Raw genomic sequence first — 13,306 nt, 5'->3', positions numbered from 1 at the left:
CCTAATATGATCCCTACTGGTTGAAGTTATATGTGTGCACAAAGGTGAACTATAATTACATTTTACAATCATACGTTTAAGTTATAACTTATATACGATCAACTCACAAGAAGATTACTTACAACAGGGAAATGACTTTTCTGCACTCTCTATCCTTTTTCACTCCTGCCCTTGTTTCTAGTCACATGATTTAATAAATCAATGTTCAACAGAGACTAAAACGACCAGAGGAATACAGAAGGACAAAATGAGAGTGCAAAAATCATTGCTCGTTACAAAATCTTTTCTGACATATAAAATGATATATTAGAAGGGGTTTTTATCACAAATAGTCCCTAAAATTGACCCTTACCATCAAGATGATCTCTAAAATTAAAAATCAATCAATGGAGTCCCTAAAAATAAGTGTCACAAATCAATGTGGTCATTTCGTCATAATTCTGTTAAAAATTATGTTCAGTGCTGATGTGGCACATAATAAGTCATTTTTTTCTCACAAATAGTCCTTGAAATTGACCCACGACATCAAAATAGTTCCTGAAATTGACCCGCGACTTCAAAATGGTCCTGAAATTGAAAATCGATCCATGTAATTCCATAAGTACAAATCAATGTAGTCATTCCGTCACAATTCTGTCAAATTTTTTATTATGTGCTGATGTAACACATAAGTGGGTCACACAAGTCTAATTAAATTAAAAAAAATTAAAATAGGTTTAATAATTTAATAGTTAATAAAAAAGGGGAGCTACTAAACCCACCCCATTGTCCTATTTTTCCACCCACATTTTAATAAAAATTTCAAAGACATGTATATCATTTTAGGAAAAGACTTATAAATCCCTACATGTTTATCTCCCCCACCTCCTCTCCCTTCTCCACACTCTCTCTTGTCGGCTTCTCCAACAACTATTACATTGTTTCTTCCCGTCTCTATCTCGGAAACCAGTCTCAAATCATTCGAATCTCTCCCTCTCTTTCGACCTTCCTCTCTCTTCCCCAACCCAAATCTTATGTCACCTACAATCCAAATTGCATCATTAAAAAAGCGGAACCTCTCCTCATCCAATATCCCTTTTTAACCTGTTTGTCTATTTATGATTTCTATTTGCTTCCACTATCAATTTTGTATTCGAATTAATTTTGGAATTAATCAATTTTGAATAAAACAAGATTGGTTGTATTCATATTTGACTCCAACAAAACCAATGACTATGTGGCTCTCAAGGTTGTAAATTTTCATCCTTTTTAATTTTTCACAAGATAAGTTAATTTCTGGGTTTGTTCAAAGATTTGCAATCTTGATTTTGGTGCAAAGTTAATTCTTGGAGGTGTGGTGTTTAAATGTTATTTTAGGAATAACAGTGGGTGGGGAAATAAAATGTTAAGTTTTTAATTTTTTATGGTGGGTAGGATAATAAGGTAGGTGGGAAAATAGAACAATGGGATGGGTCTAACATCACTCTAAAAAAGTAGTCAACCCAAAAACCCAGTCCTGCAATCACTTCTTATCCCAATCCACATTCCTCTACCTCCTTCACTGTCTATTCTTTAAAAAAAAAAAAATCTCAATACCCCCATCTTTACACACTTCGACATCCTTCACCGAATTGAACCTAGATCGAGATCACCTTTGGTGACGACTTGGCCGATTGACATCGACTTCTAGGACATCACTGCTAACATTTGATCAACATCCGAACAACCTTAATCTTGGAGAGCTTGTTCGGTGCTTCCCTAGTGGTCTTGTGATGCAAAGAACGACAATGTCTGCTTTAAGATAATGAGGTTATAACTGATGTGCGTCTATTGTTGGTTGAAAACTATTTCCAACCCATTTTAAGACCTTGGTTAAGCCTTGTGCCTTTGAGAATTTATGGAAGGAATCTCTTTTCGGAGTAAAGCCTACTATAAGAAAAAAAAAATTCATTGTGAAAAAAGGTATTTAGACAACTTTTTTAATTAATTATTAAACTCATATCAACACATAATTTTTTTTTTTTACAGAATTGTGGCAAAAGGATCATATTCATTTGCAACACCTATTTTCAAGAATTATATTGATCGCTTTTTAATTTCAGAAACCATCTCGATGGTGTGGGTCAATTTCAGGGACAATTTGTGATAAAAATCATAAATCTTGTGGGACCCATTTATATGTCACATCAGCACTTAACAGAATTTTTAACAGAATTGTGACGGAATGACAACATTGATTTGCAACACCTATTTTCAGGGACTACATTGATTGATTTTCAATTTCAGGTACCATCTTGATTGTGATGATCAATTTCAGAATCATTTATAATAAAAACCCTATTAGAAATAACTTACCACCACGCTACCGGAATGTGTTGCAACTGTTCCCACAAAAACTGCTTTTGGCTAGCAATCACTCAATAGTTGTGGCAACTTTTTTGGTATATAAACATAGGGGTGGGCACGGGCCGGGCCGGGCCCATTTTTGAAGGGACCGGACCGGACCCGGAATAAAGTGAGACGGGCCGGGCCGAGCCGGGCATTACAAATTTTAAAATAGGAACCGGACCTTACCCGGCCCGGTTGAAACGGGCCGGTTCGGTCCGGGTCAACGGGTCCTCTGTTTTTTTTTTCCTGTTTAAACAAGCACAGATTGAAATTAAAAAAAAAAAAAAAGCACAGCTGCAGTACTGCACAGATTGCAATTGCACATATTCAATACATCCAAAATAACGTTATAGCGTCCAACATCTAAAGATCGAATCAACATACAAAATATTCAAAACCGAGAGTCCAAGACATCCAAATTCCAAAGTCCAAAAATCAAATAATTCAAAGTCTATTACTCCCTGACCACTCTTACTAGTTAAACCTTGACTAAAATCTACAGACAATATCCCAGTAAACTACACAACTTTCCGTTGGGAATGTAACTTCTTGCCATTATAACATCTGCAACTAAACTAGAGGAATAACAATTCACAGAAAACTAATACTAGTAAAATTGGAAATTTTAAAACACATTTGCGTATATCAAACAAATCGAAATGCCATAGTCAAGCTCATAGCTTTCTAGTTCTAAATTCTACAACTTGTATGAACAATGAACATTCCCAGCCCCTGCAGATTCACAGTCACTCATTCACATTTGCACAGATTCAAATCCCTTAAAAAATAAAACTGTAATGATCCATTATATGAAAAAAATTACAAAACTCATACATAACGGGATTTGCTCCAGTTAAGAAAGCTTTATTTTCGCACAACTTCATTTGATCAAAAACTGAATCAGAAGCTCAAACAACAGTTCATAAATCCGACTACACTATAATCAAATGCTCACATTTTGACACCCAAGAGAAGGGCAACAAGGAGAAGTTGCTTGGACCGAATGAACATTCTTTGAGTGTGTTTGTTCTCCCCAAGAGAAGGGCAGAAAAACTCAGCTGCCACACCAAAAACGTCTGCACAATGTGGATACAGAGTAAAAGCTGAGAAAAGGAATTTCCATGAAATCAAAACGCAGGGAGACTACTTAAATCAAAACGATAGCCATAAGTCTGAAAAACGCAGGGAGACTACTTGAATCAAAACTAGAAGAAAAAAAAAACCCCAAATCTGAAAAACGCACGCAGTTCTTGTTCTTGATCCAAATTCCAATTAAATTCAAAATTGTCTACCATCAACAAAAAAAACCCCAAATCTGAAAAAACGCAAGCAGTTCTCTAATCAATCCTATTATTCATGCTACTGATCCTCTGCATCAACAAAAATAAAATTCGGAGAAGTAGACAGTAGACTTACAGTAGCCGGCGAAGTAACGGATGTCGTCGAGGTCGAAGGATGGCTGGATGGGTGGTGGTGGTGTCGTTGTGTTGGTCGCGGCGGCAGTGATGGGCGTTCTCCGGGATGTCGTCGGAGTCGAGGGAGTCGATGGAGTGACGGTGGAGAGGTGGGCGTGGGAATGAGAGAGTGAGAGACTGAAACTGATTTGGAAACCTAGGTTACAAATTAATGGTTCAGATTGGATGATAGATTATCATTCAATCTTAACCGTTGATTATAATTGGACACGGGTCGGTCCGGGGCCCCGTTTTTCTAAGGTTTAGGAACCGGCCCACCCCGTAAATAACCATGGCCCGGCCCGGCCCGCCCTGTTTGTTCCCAAAAAAAGAAGGACCCGGCCCGTACCCGCCCCGAACCTACATTACCCGCCCCGACCTGCGGTTCCTCTACCCGTTTGCCCACCCCTATATAAACATGCGTCACTGAGTGTCAAATGCACCATCACAGATTCACATTCCCTTGAAATCCCAATGAAGTCGAGTGTGCTTCCTGTACTTGTCCTTGTGACATTTTTGCTCGTGCTAGCGTGGACCACCGCGCATGCAAAAGGATGTCGCAGACACTGCGACAACAACATGACTTACTGCATTCAGCTGTGTTCCGTCGACGAGAGCAAATCACCCGTAACTACGTGTAGGAATAGATGCGACGAGCAGTATAACCACTGCCTTGCAAGATGCAAAAGGTACTCCTCCTTCTCCTCCTCCTTGTCGCGGCCGTCGTCCCCTATGCCATATACATGATCGAATGCAGCCGCCCGGCAGAGCTTCCTAAATTATGTTATACATACGTTAAATAAAACAAAGCTCTTGTAAAGCTTTTGGTTGAATTCAAATAAAAGGAAGCTTCGAATCAATGAACTAAATTATGTTATACTTCTAATACTACCAACTTTGTAGCAAGTCCTCGTTATAGTTCAAATGATACAGAACATTCACCTCTACCTTCTGATGTCTTGAGTTTATCCATTTTCTCGTCTAAAATCGCTTGTACTTTCATTTTCTCCAACTTTGTAGCTTGACTTAAGGTCATCTCCAACTAAAGGGTCCAAAGGGCCAGAGGGCCGAAAAACGCCTGAAAACCGTTTCCAACCGAGGGCTAGGCTAAAGGGCTCGTGGGCCCCACATAATTTGAAAGGGCCAAAGGGCCAACCAGCTGACCACTTTCAGCCAACCAGCCAGCCGGCTGGCTAGCCCAATTTCAATTTTTCTTTTCTTTTCCATTGCCCATCCCACTTTAGGGGTTTAGGGTTTAGTTTTTTTTTTTTATGGTCCCAACCCATTTTTTGTTTTTATGCCCAACAACCTTTTTTTTTTTTTAATTTCTAATTTTTCCTACACCATTTTTCACATATTTCACTATTCCATACTATCTTATCTCATTTTATTTCAATTCTTCACATTCCATACCATAGCCCTTTGGGCCTCGGTTGGAAACGGTTTTTTATGACAGGGCTAAAACGAGCCCTATGACGCTTGAGCCCTCGGTTGGAGATGGTAAGGAATATGGCCCTGCATTGTTTATTAAAATATTAATTTCTTGAAGGGCCAGAGGGCTAAAACGAGCGTTTTGGCCAGTTTTTGGTTAGAGATGGCCTAAGTTGTTCGAATTTGGCCAAATGGTGAAGAAAAGTGGGTTAATTTACGATCAGGATGTATTTAGGATTCAAATTGTTTTACAGCATGTTTACTTTATTACAAAATCAAAGGAATTTGTTTCCGCATAGCTTGGTAACGTAGGCTTGTAACTAAGTAGGGGATTAAGGTGATTGATGGGAGATGGAGCCTTGGTCAAGTGAGGCATAGTGTTTGAAATCTATTCATCACTCTTGTGAAGTCACTTTAAGCACGCTCTAAGCCCCTCGGGTTAGTAAGGGCATCCCACAAGCAAAAAAAGGAATTTGTTTCTTGATTACGGATTACTCATGTATTTACTAACTATATCCAAATAAAAGCACAAGTGGAGCTCACACAATATCAATGACGCAACATGAAGCAAGTGGGATACGAACGTAAGCCCTCGAAGAACAGGATTTCTAGAATTTGCTAGATTTTGGTTGAAAACCCAAAGGTTGTTTTGTTTAATTGATATCTCTGATGCTCATAAACGAACAACCAAATGGATTAAATAAACATAATACATATGTTGGGACAACTCAAAGGACTATTACATAAATTCGGACGACAAACAAAAAGTCCAAATTTTTATTACGAAATTAAAACTGCATTTTGGAGGATGAAACGGCCCCGGTTGACCAAAATCCATTGTACGTCATGGAAAAGCGGCCTATTGGACTAGCGGCGTTGTTTTCTTTTTGAAAAGGTATCACGACCCCAAGTCGAAGCTAGGACGCCAAATCTGCAAATTTTCGTTGCGTCGTTTTGTCTTCCAACAGTCCATTTCCTCTTTGATCCATACTATTGTTTGTTTTACATTGATCAATTATTCAAATTTTGCGTGCCAGAAAGTCATTTGTTTTAATTCTTGGGGTGCCAAGTCATGGATGACTTTGTGGCAACCAGAAAGGCATCACTCTTATATAATTTTGTTAATTTTTCTTTTATTTCTCTTACCATTACAACAAAATATCATATTCATATTCTTCAAAATATATTTTTCAGTGCGTAGAGCTTGACTCGTTTTCTAAGCACTCAGGAGTTCACCTCGTTCTGCGTGCACTGAGTCTGCCTCTTCTTGTGTGCCTTGGTTGGCCTCATTATGCACATGAGATGTCCACATCGTTTTGCGTGCCAGAACCCCGCCCTTTTTTGCAAGCATAAAGCCCGCCTAATTTTGGCGTGCACGGAGCCAGCCTCATTTTATGTACGACGTATCTCGCCTCGTTTTTCGTTCGCAGAGCTCTCCTCGTTTTGCATGCCAAAAGCCCGCTTCGTTTTTAGTGAGCTGAGCTCACCTTGTTTTGCATGGCACAGTTCATCTTGTTTTGCGTGCGTCGAGCCTACCTAACACCCATGTTTTTTTTACAGCAATGCAAATTTTTTATTTTAGCAAAATATTTTTCTTGAGCATTAAGTTGAACTTTTTAAGGAATTTGGAAGCAGTTTTATGGTTTATTAAGCAACAAATGTACATATAGTAGAATATTGGCTAAATCGCGAAAATGGTCCATGAGATTTGTATAAAACATCACTTTGGTCCCTGAGATTGTCCGCCATCCATCATTTTCGTCCTTCCGTTAAAAACTCTATTAAGTGTCCCGGAGCTTTTGCCCAGAAGTTTGGGCAATTTTCAAAGCTTCATAACTTAATCGTTTCTTAACCAAATTTGACCCATAATATATGAAAATGAAGATAGGAAAGTCTAGAATAAGATTATATATATTTGGAAGCCTAGTGGTTTCCGGAGATGGCCAGAAAATAGCCTCAAAGTTGACTGGTCCGAGGGAAAACTGGAAAACTTGCCAGAAGCTGGGTAAACTTTAAATGTTCATAACTTCTTCAATACTCAACGAAATCAAGTGATTCAAAAACAAAAATCATACTTCTCGACAAGATGAAGAGAATGGTATCTTTTTAGATGGCTAAATCTCCGTGGTTTGGCCGGACAACGGCTCGAAAATGGCTGTCTTGGTCTTAAGTTAGCCACTTTCGAGCCATTTTTTGGCCAAACCATGGCGATTTATCATTAAAAAAGGTACCATTCTCTTCTTCTCATCGAGAAGTATGATTTTTATTTTTAAATCACTTGATTTCGTTGAGTATTGAAGAAGTTATGAACGTTTAAAGTTTACCCAGTTTCCAGCGAGTTTTCCAGTTTTCCCTCGGACCAGTAAACTTTGATCCTATTTTCCGGCCATCTCCGGCAACCATTGGGCTTCCAAATAGATATAATATTATTCTACACTTTCCTATCTTCATTTTGATATATTATGAGTCAAATTTGGTTAAGAAACGATTGAGTTACGAAACTTTGAAAATTGCCCAAACTTCCGGCCAAGAGCTCCAGGATACTTAACGGAGTTTTTAACGGAATGACGAAAATGATGGATGGTGGACAATCTCAGGGACCACTTCTATTGATTTGAAATCTCAAGGACCAAAGTGATGTGTTATATAAATCTCAGGAACCATTTTCGCAATTTAGCCGTAGAATATTTAAGCCGAAAACTAAAAAATAAGTGAAAAATATAGTAGTGAGGCCCAGAACATTGTCAAATGGGGTTCTACACTCAAGAATCTCAACGGAAAGGCTCACCTTAATTTTCAAAACTTCACAGTGAGACGAAGGTGAAAATAAATAGATTGAAAGGGGATTTATGTACGAATTTGCAAAACCGACTAAAAACCGTGACTGTTAATCCACGTTTTTATGTCAAAAATGTAAATTTTTTATTTTCTACGAAATATTTTCCTTTGAGCATTAAGGAAATCTCTATAATGCATTTGGAAGCGGATTTACGATTTACTGAGTAACAAGTGTATATTTAGTAAAATATTTAAGCCGAAAAGTAAAAAAAATAAGTGAAAAAGATAGAGATGTTAAAATCACATGTAGGAGCGGTTTAAACAAAAAATAGCGAAATTTTGTTAAATAGTCTTTCACCCTTTTTTGGTTGACAAAGAGAGTTCTATTAATATAAAGTTTAGATTTAGATAAGAGAAAAATTAACAAAAAATAAAATGTCAAATATCTTTAAATTTAGGTTTAAAACCGTTGATTACCAGTTTAAATACGAATTATAATAGATTTTGCATGGAAAATATATTTTGAAGAACATGAACACGAAAGTTTGTTGTAATGGTAATAGAAATAAAAGAAAAATGAACAAAAATGATTTAAATTATTGGGTGCCATAAAGTAACGCGTGACTTTCTGGCACCCAAAGAATTTGCATCATTTTTGTACAATTTTTCTTTTATTTCTCTTACCACTACGACAAAATATCATAATCATGTTCTTCAAAATATATTTTTTCGTGCATGGAGCTCGACTCATTTTTTGAGCACCCGGGAGTTCGTCTCATTTTGTGTGCCCCGAGTCAGCTTCATCTTATGTACCTGGGTTGGTTTCGATCTGCACATGAGGTGTTTGCATCATTTTACGTGTCAGAATTCCACCTCTTTTTGCAAGCATAGAGCCCGCCTCGTTTTGGCGTGCATGGAGCCAGCCTCGTTTTCTGTGCGACATATCCCGCATCGTCTTTCGTGCGCAAAGCCCGCCCCGTTTTCTATGCTAGAAGCCCGTCCCATTTTCTGTGAACAGAACCCACCTTGTTTTGTGTGCCACAGTTCACCTCATTATGCGTAAGCTGAGTCCGTCTCATTTTGCATGCTTCGAGCCCACCTAACACCCATGTTTTTTTTACAACAATGCAAATTTTTTATTTTAGCAAAATATTTTTCCTGAGCATTAAGTTAAACTTTTTAAGGAATTTGGAAGCAATTTTATAGTTTATTGAACAACAAATGTATGTTTAGCAGAATATTTAAGCCGAAAACTAAAAAAATAAGTGAAGTGTATAGTAGTGAGGCCCAGAACATTGTCAAATGGGGTTCTATACTCAAGAATCTTAACAGAAAGTCTCACCTTAATCTTCAAAACTTCACAGTGAGGCGAATGTGAAAATAAATAGATTGAACGGTGATTTATGTACAAATTTGCAAAACCAACTGAAACCGTTAGTGTTAATCCACTTTTTTTTTTTGTCAAAAATGCAAATTTTTTATTTTCTCGAAATATTTTTCGTGTAGTATTAAGGAAATCTCTATAATGCATTTGGAAGGGGATTTACAATTTATTGAGCAACACGTGTACATTTAGTAGAATATTTAAGCCAAAAAGTAAAAAAATAAGTGAAAAATATAGAGATGTTCAAATCACATATAGATGCGGCTTAAACAAAATATCATAATCATGTTCTTCAACATATATTTTTCCATGCGTGGAGTTCGACTCGTTTTCTAAGCACCTGGGAGTTCGCCTCGTTTTGTGCGTCTCGATTCTACCTCATCTTGTGTGCTTGGGTTGGCCTCGTTCTACACATGAGGTGTCCGCATCGTTTTGCATGCCAAAACTCCGCCTTTTTTTGCAAGCACAAAGCCATCCTCGTTTTTTGTGCGACGTATCTTGCCTCATTTTTCGTGTGCAAAGCTAGCCCCGTTTTCTGTGCCAGAAGTCCGCCCTATTTTCTATGAGCGAAGCTTGTCTTGTTTTGCGTTCCACAATTCACCTCGTTCTGCATGAGTTGAGTCCGTCTCGTTTTGCGTGCATTGAGCCCAACTAACACCCATGTTTTTTACAACAATGCAAATTTTTATTTTAGCAAAAAAAAAATTCCTAAGCATTAAGTTGAACTTTTTAAGGAATTTGGAATATTTAGTAGAATATTTAAGACGAAAACTAAAAAAATAAGTGAAAAATATGGTAGTGAGGCCCATAATATTGTCCAATGGGGTTCTACACTCAAAAATCTCAACGGAAAGTCTCACCTTAACATTTATGTACAAATTTGCAAAACCGACTGAACGTCGTGACTGTTAATCCATATTTTTTTTTGGTAAAAAATGCAAAAAAAAAATATCTCAAAATATTTTTCATTGAGCATTAAGGAAATCTCTATAATGCATTTGGAAGTGGATTTACGATTTATTGAGCAACATGTGTATATTTAGTAGAATATTTAAGTCGAAAAATAAAAAAAATAAGTGAACAATATAGAGATGTTAAAATGTATATTTAGTGATATTTTTATTTTTATTAATTAGAGATGTTAAAATGACATGTAGGTGAGGTTTAAACAAAAAATAGCAAAATTTTGTTTTGTTAAATAGTCTTTCACCCTCTTTTGGTTGACAAAGAGGGTTCTATTAATATGTACTTTGGATTTAGATAAGAGAAAAATTAACAAAAAAAATGTTCAAGTATCTTTAAATTTAGGTTTAAAATCGTTGATTACAAGTGTTTAAATATGAATTATAATAGATTTTGCATGGAAAAATACATTTTGAAGAATATGAACATGAAAGTAGTTTAAATTTAGGGCCAGTTTGAGATTGATGTGCTTTTTTAAAAAACTGTTTCTGCTGTGCTTTAAGAATAACCAGCTGTAAAATAAAGCTGATGAGCATTTGGCTAACTAAATTTCAAAAGTGTTGTGAGTATAAAAAGCAACGTAAAAGCGTTTGGTAAAATTTAATGTATAAGTGATATGACTGTATACAATAACAAATGGACATAATAGTAGGAGCGGGGTTGACAACAACAGTGGTGGTGGTTGCGGCAATGATGGTGGTAATGGTAGTTGTGGTTATGGTGGCAGTGATGGCGGTTGTGGTAATGATGCATGGTTGTGGTGTTGGCGATGGCTGCATCGATGGTGGTAACAATGGTGGCAGTGGTGGTAGTGGTGGTGGCAGTGATGGTGGCGGTGGAGGTAATGCTGGTGGTGACAATGGTGGCGTTTACTTTTTTCTCTAAAGGATAAAATGTGTGTGGAAAGCTAAATAATGTCACTTAAAAACAAAAAATCAAGGTATACAACAATTGAAAATATTTATTAAAAACCTAACTTTGTTTTTTATTAAAGTAGCTTTTAAAAGCAACCTACAAGCTGCTTTTAAAAGCTTCTATTTGGAGTTCATTGCTTTTAAAATAGGGTAAATTACATAGTAGCCCCTCAGGTTTGAGATCTATTACAATCTCATACAACATCTTTAAAACATTTCATTTTCATACCTCACGTATTATTTTATTTCAAAATAGTACCTCCGTTACATTTTCCATCCATTGATCCGTTAAGTGCTGACGTGGCTACCACATTTGAGCCACGTGGTTGCCAAATGTGTGCCATGTGGCAAAAATAATAATTTTAATTTTTTTTTTAAAAACATGAATCTTCTAAAAAAAAAAAACTCAAAAAAAACCCCATCCCCGTGCACCCCCAACCAGAAACCCAAAAAGGAAAACCCCACCCCCCCTTCACCCGCCCGTTTGCACCCTTCCACCACCTATCACCGGCAACAACTCCAAGGATGGGTGTCTCCAGCTTTGGCCTTCAGCTCGAAAATTACCTCATCGATTATCAGAAGAGCACGACATCAAAAGTCTCGCCGCCAAGGTTGAAAATCAAGACGTGCTACTCGCCCTTTCTCGACGCCTTCTTGTCGAGCCGTAGCAAATCCAAATCCCTTCACCGCTCATCCGTCCCTCCCCCACGCACCAATTGATTTAGTTGGGTATTTGAATTCAAACTGGGTATTTGATTTCGAACCTATAACCAAAATCCAACTGGTATTTTATTGCGAACCCAAAATTAAAAAATTTTGAAATCCCAGATCTGCTTAAGAAAGAGATGGTGGGGAAAATGGGTTTTTGGATGGGTTCTCGTTCGATGCCACGCTGTTGATTATAGAAAAGGAATTGATGGCTAAAGTTGAAATCTATTGAAGATGATGGGAATGGGGTGGTTCGAAGGTTGCTGGAGAAGGGTGGAAGAAGATTTTGAGAATGGGCGGATGAGGAAATTGAATCAGGTTTTTTTATTGTTGTTTTGGGTTTGGGTTTGGAATGGAAGATTTCAAGGGTGAGGAAGGAGTGTCAGAGGGAAAGGTCATCTGGATCTTGCCCTGGGGACGGTCGGAGGGAAAGGTCGTTCTCGAACGGCAAGCTTAACACATATCTTGCCCTGGGGACAATCGAAAGGGTGGATGAGCTAGAAGGTTCGGATTCGAGTCGAGTCATCTTGATCGAGGAGGTCCTTGAGTGGGACCTGGAGGGTGCCGACTAAGGGCTTGGGAGTGTCAGAAGGTTTGAAGTGGAAGATTTCGAGAGTGAGGAAGGAGTCGTGGAGGGAGAGGGTGGGTAAGACGGTGAATCGCTCATTCAAAATCGAGCGGGTGGAGCAGGAGTCGTCGGACTTGGTGGCGAACAGGCAGTCGGGGTCCACCCAGAAAACAGCGTAGGGCCTGAGGTTGTCGTTCTTCCAGTTGACGGTTGACGCTCTTAAGATGCTTGGCGGAGACAATCGTGAAGTTGAGATCGATGTGGGGGTGGGATGCGGGGTTGGGGTTGGGGGTGTATTAGACTCACTGAGTTGGTTCTGGGTTTGGGTTTTTATTGTTGTTGTTGGTTTTTTTTTTTAATTATAATATTTTTAATGTATAAATTTTTTGCCACGTGGCAGCCACATCAACACAAATGTGGCTGCCACGTCAGCATTTAACAAACCAATGGATGGAAAATCTAACGGATGTATTATTTTGAAATAAAATAATACGTGAAGTATGAAAGTGAAATGTTTTAAAGATGTTGTATGAGATTGTAATAGACCTCAAACCTGAAGGGCTACTATGTAATTTACCCTTTAAAATAAGTATGATATTTTACTTTTACCAAACATTTTTTTACTGTTTAATTTTAAAGTGAAACAGTTTTTAGTGAAAAAAAACAATACCAAATGGATGTTGGGCCGTGGACGACATGTCGTCCATGGAATCTAACGGTCGTGTCGGCGCACTTTTTC

The 13,306-nt window shown here is 37.9% G+C and overlaps 1 long non-coding RNA gene across 1 annotated transcript; it reads right to left on the bottom strand.

The window, feature by feature from the left end:
- Positions 1-3,146: 3,146 nt before the first annotated feature.
- LOC139191598 (uncharacterized) lies at positions 3,147-3,989 on the bottom strand. The gene is made up of 2 exons (XR_011575686.1): positions 3,784-3,989; positions 3,147-3,443 (listed from the first exon to the last, which is right to left on the bottom strand). It is a non-coding gene; the product is annotated as an uncharacterized lncRNA (long non-coding RNA).
- Between the last annotated feature and the right edge of the window lie 9,317 nt (positions 3,990-13,306).

The sequence above is a fragment of the Malus domestica genome, chromosome 14 (genome assembly GCF_042453785.1).
Source record: "Malus domestica chromosome 14, GDT2T_hap1".
Lineage (NCBI taxonomy): Eukaryota > Viridiplantae > Streptophyta > Magnoliopsida > Rosales > Rosaceae > Malus > Malus domestica.
This window is presented reverse-complemented; position numbering and strand designations above follow the sequence as displayed.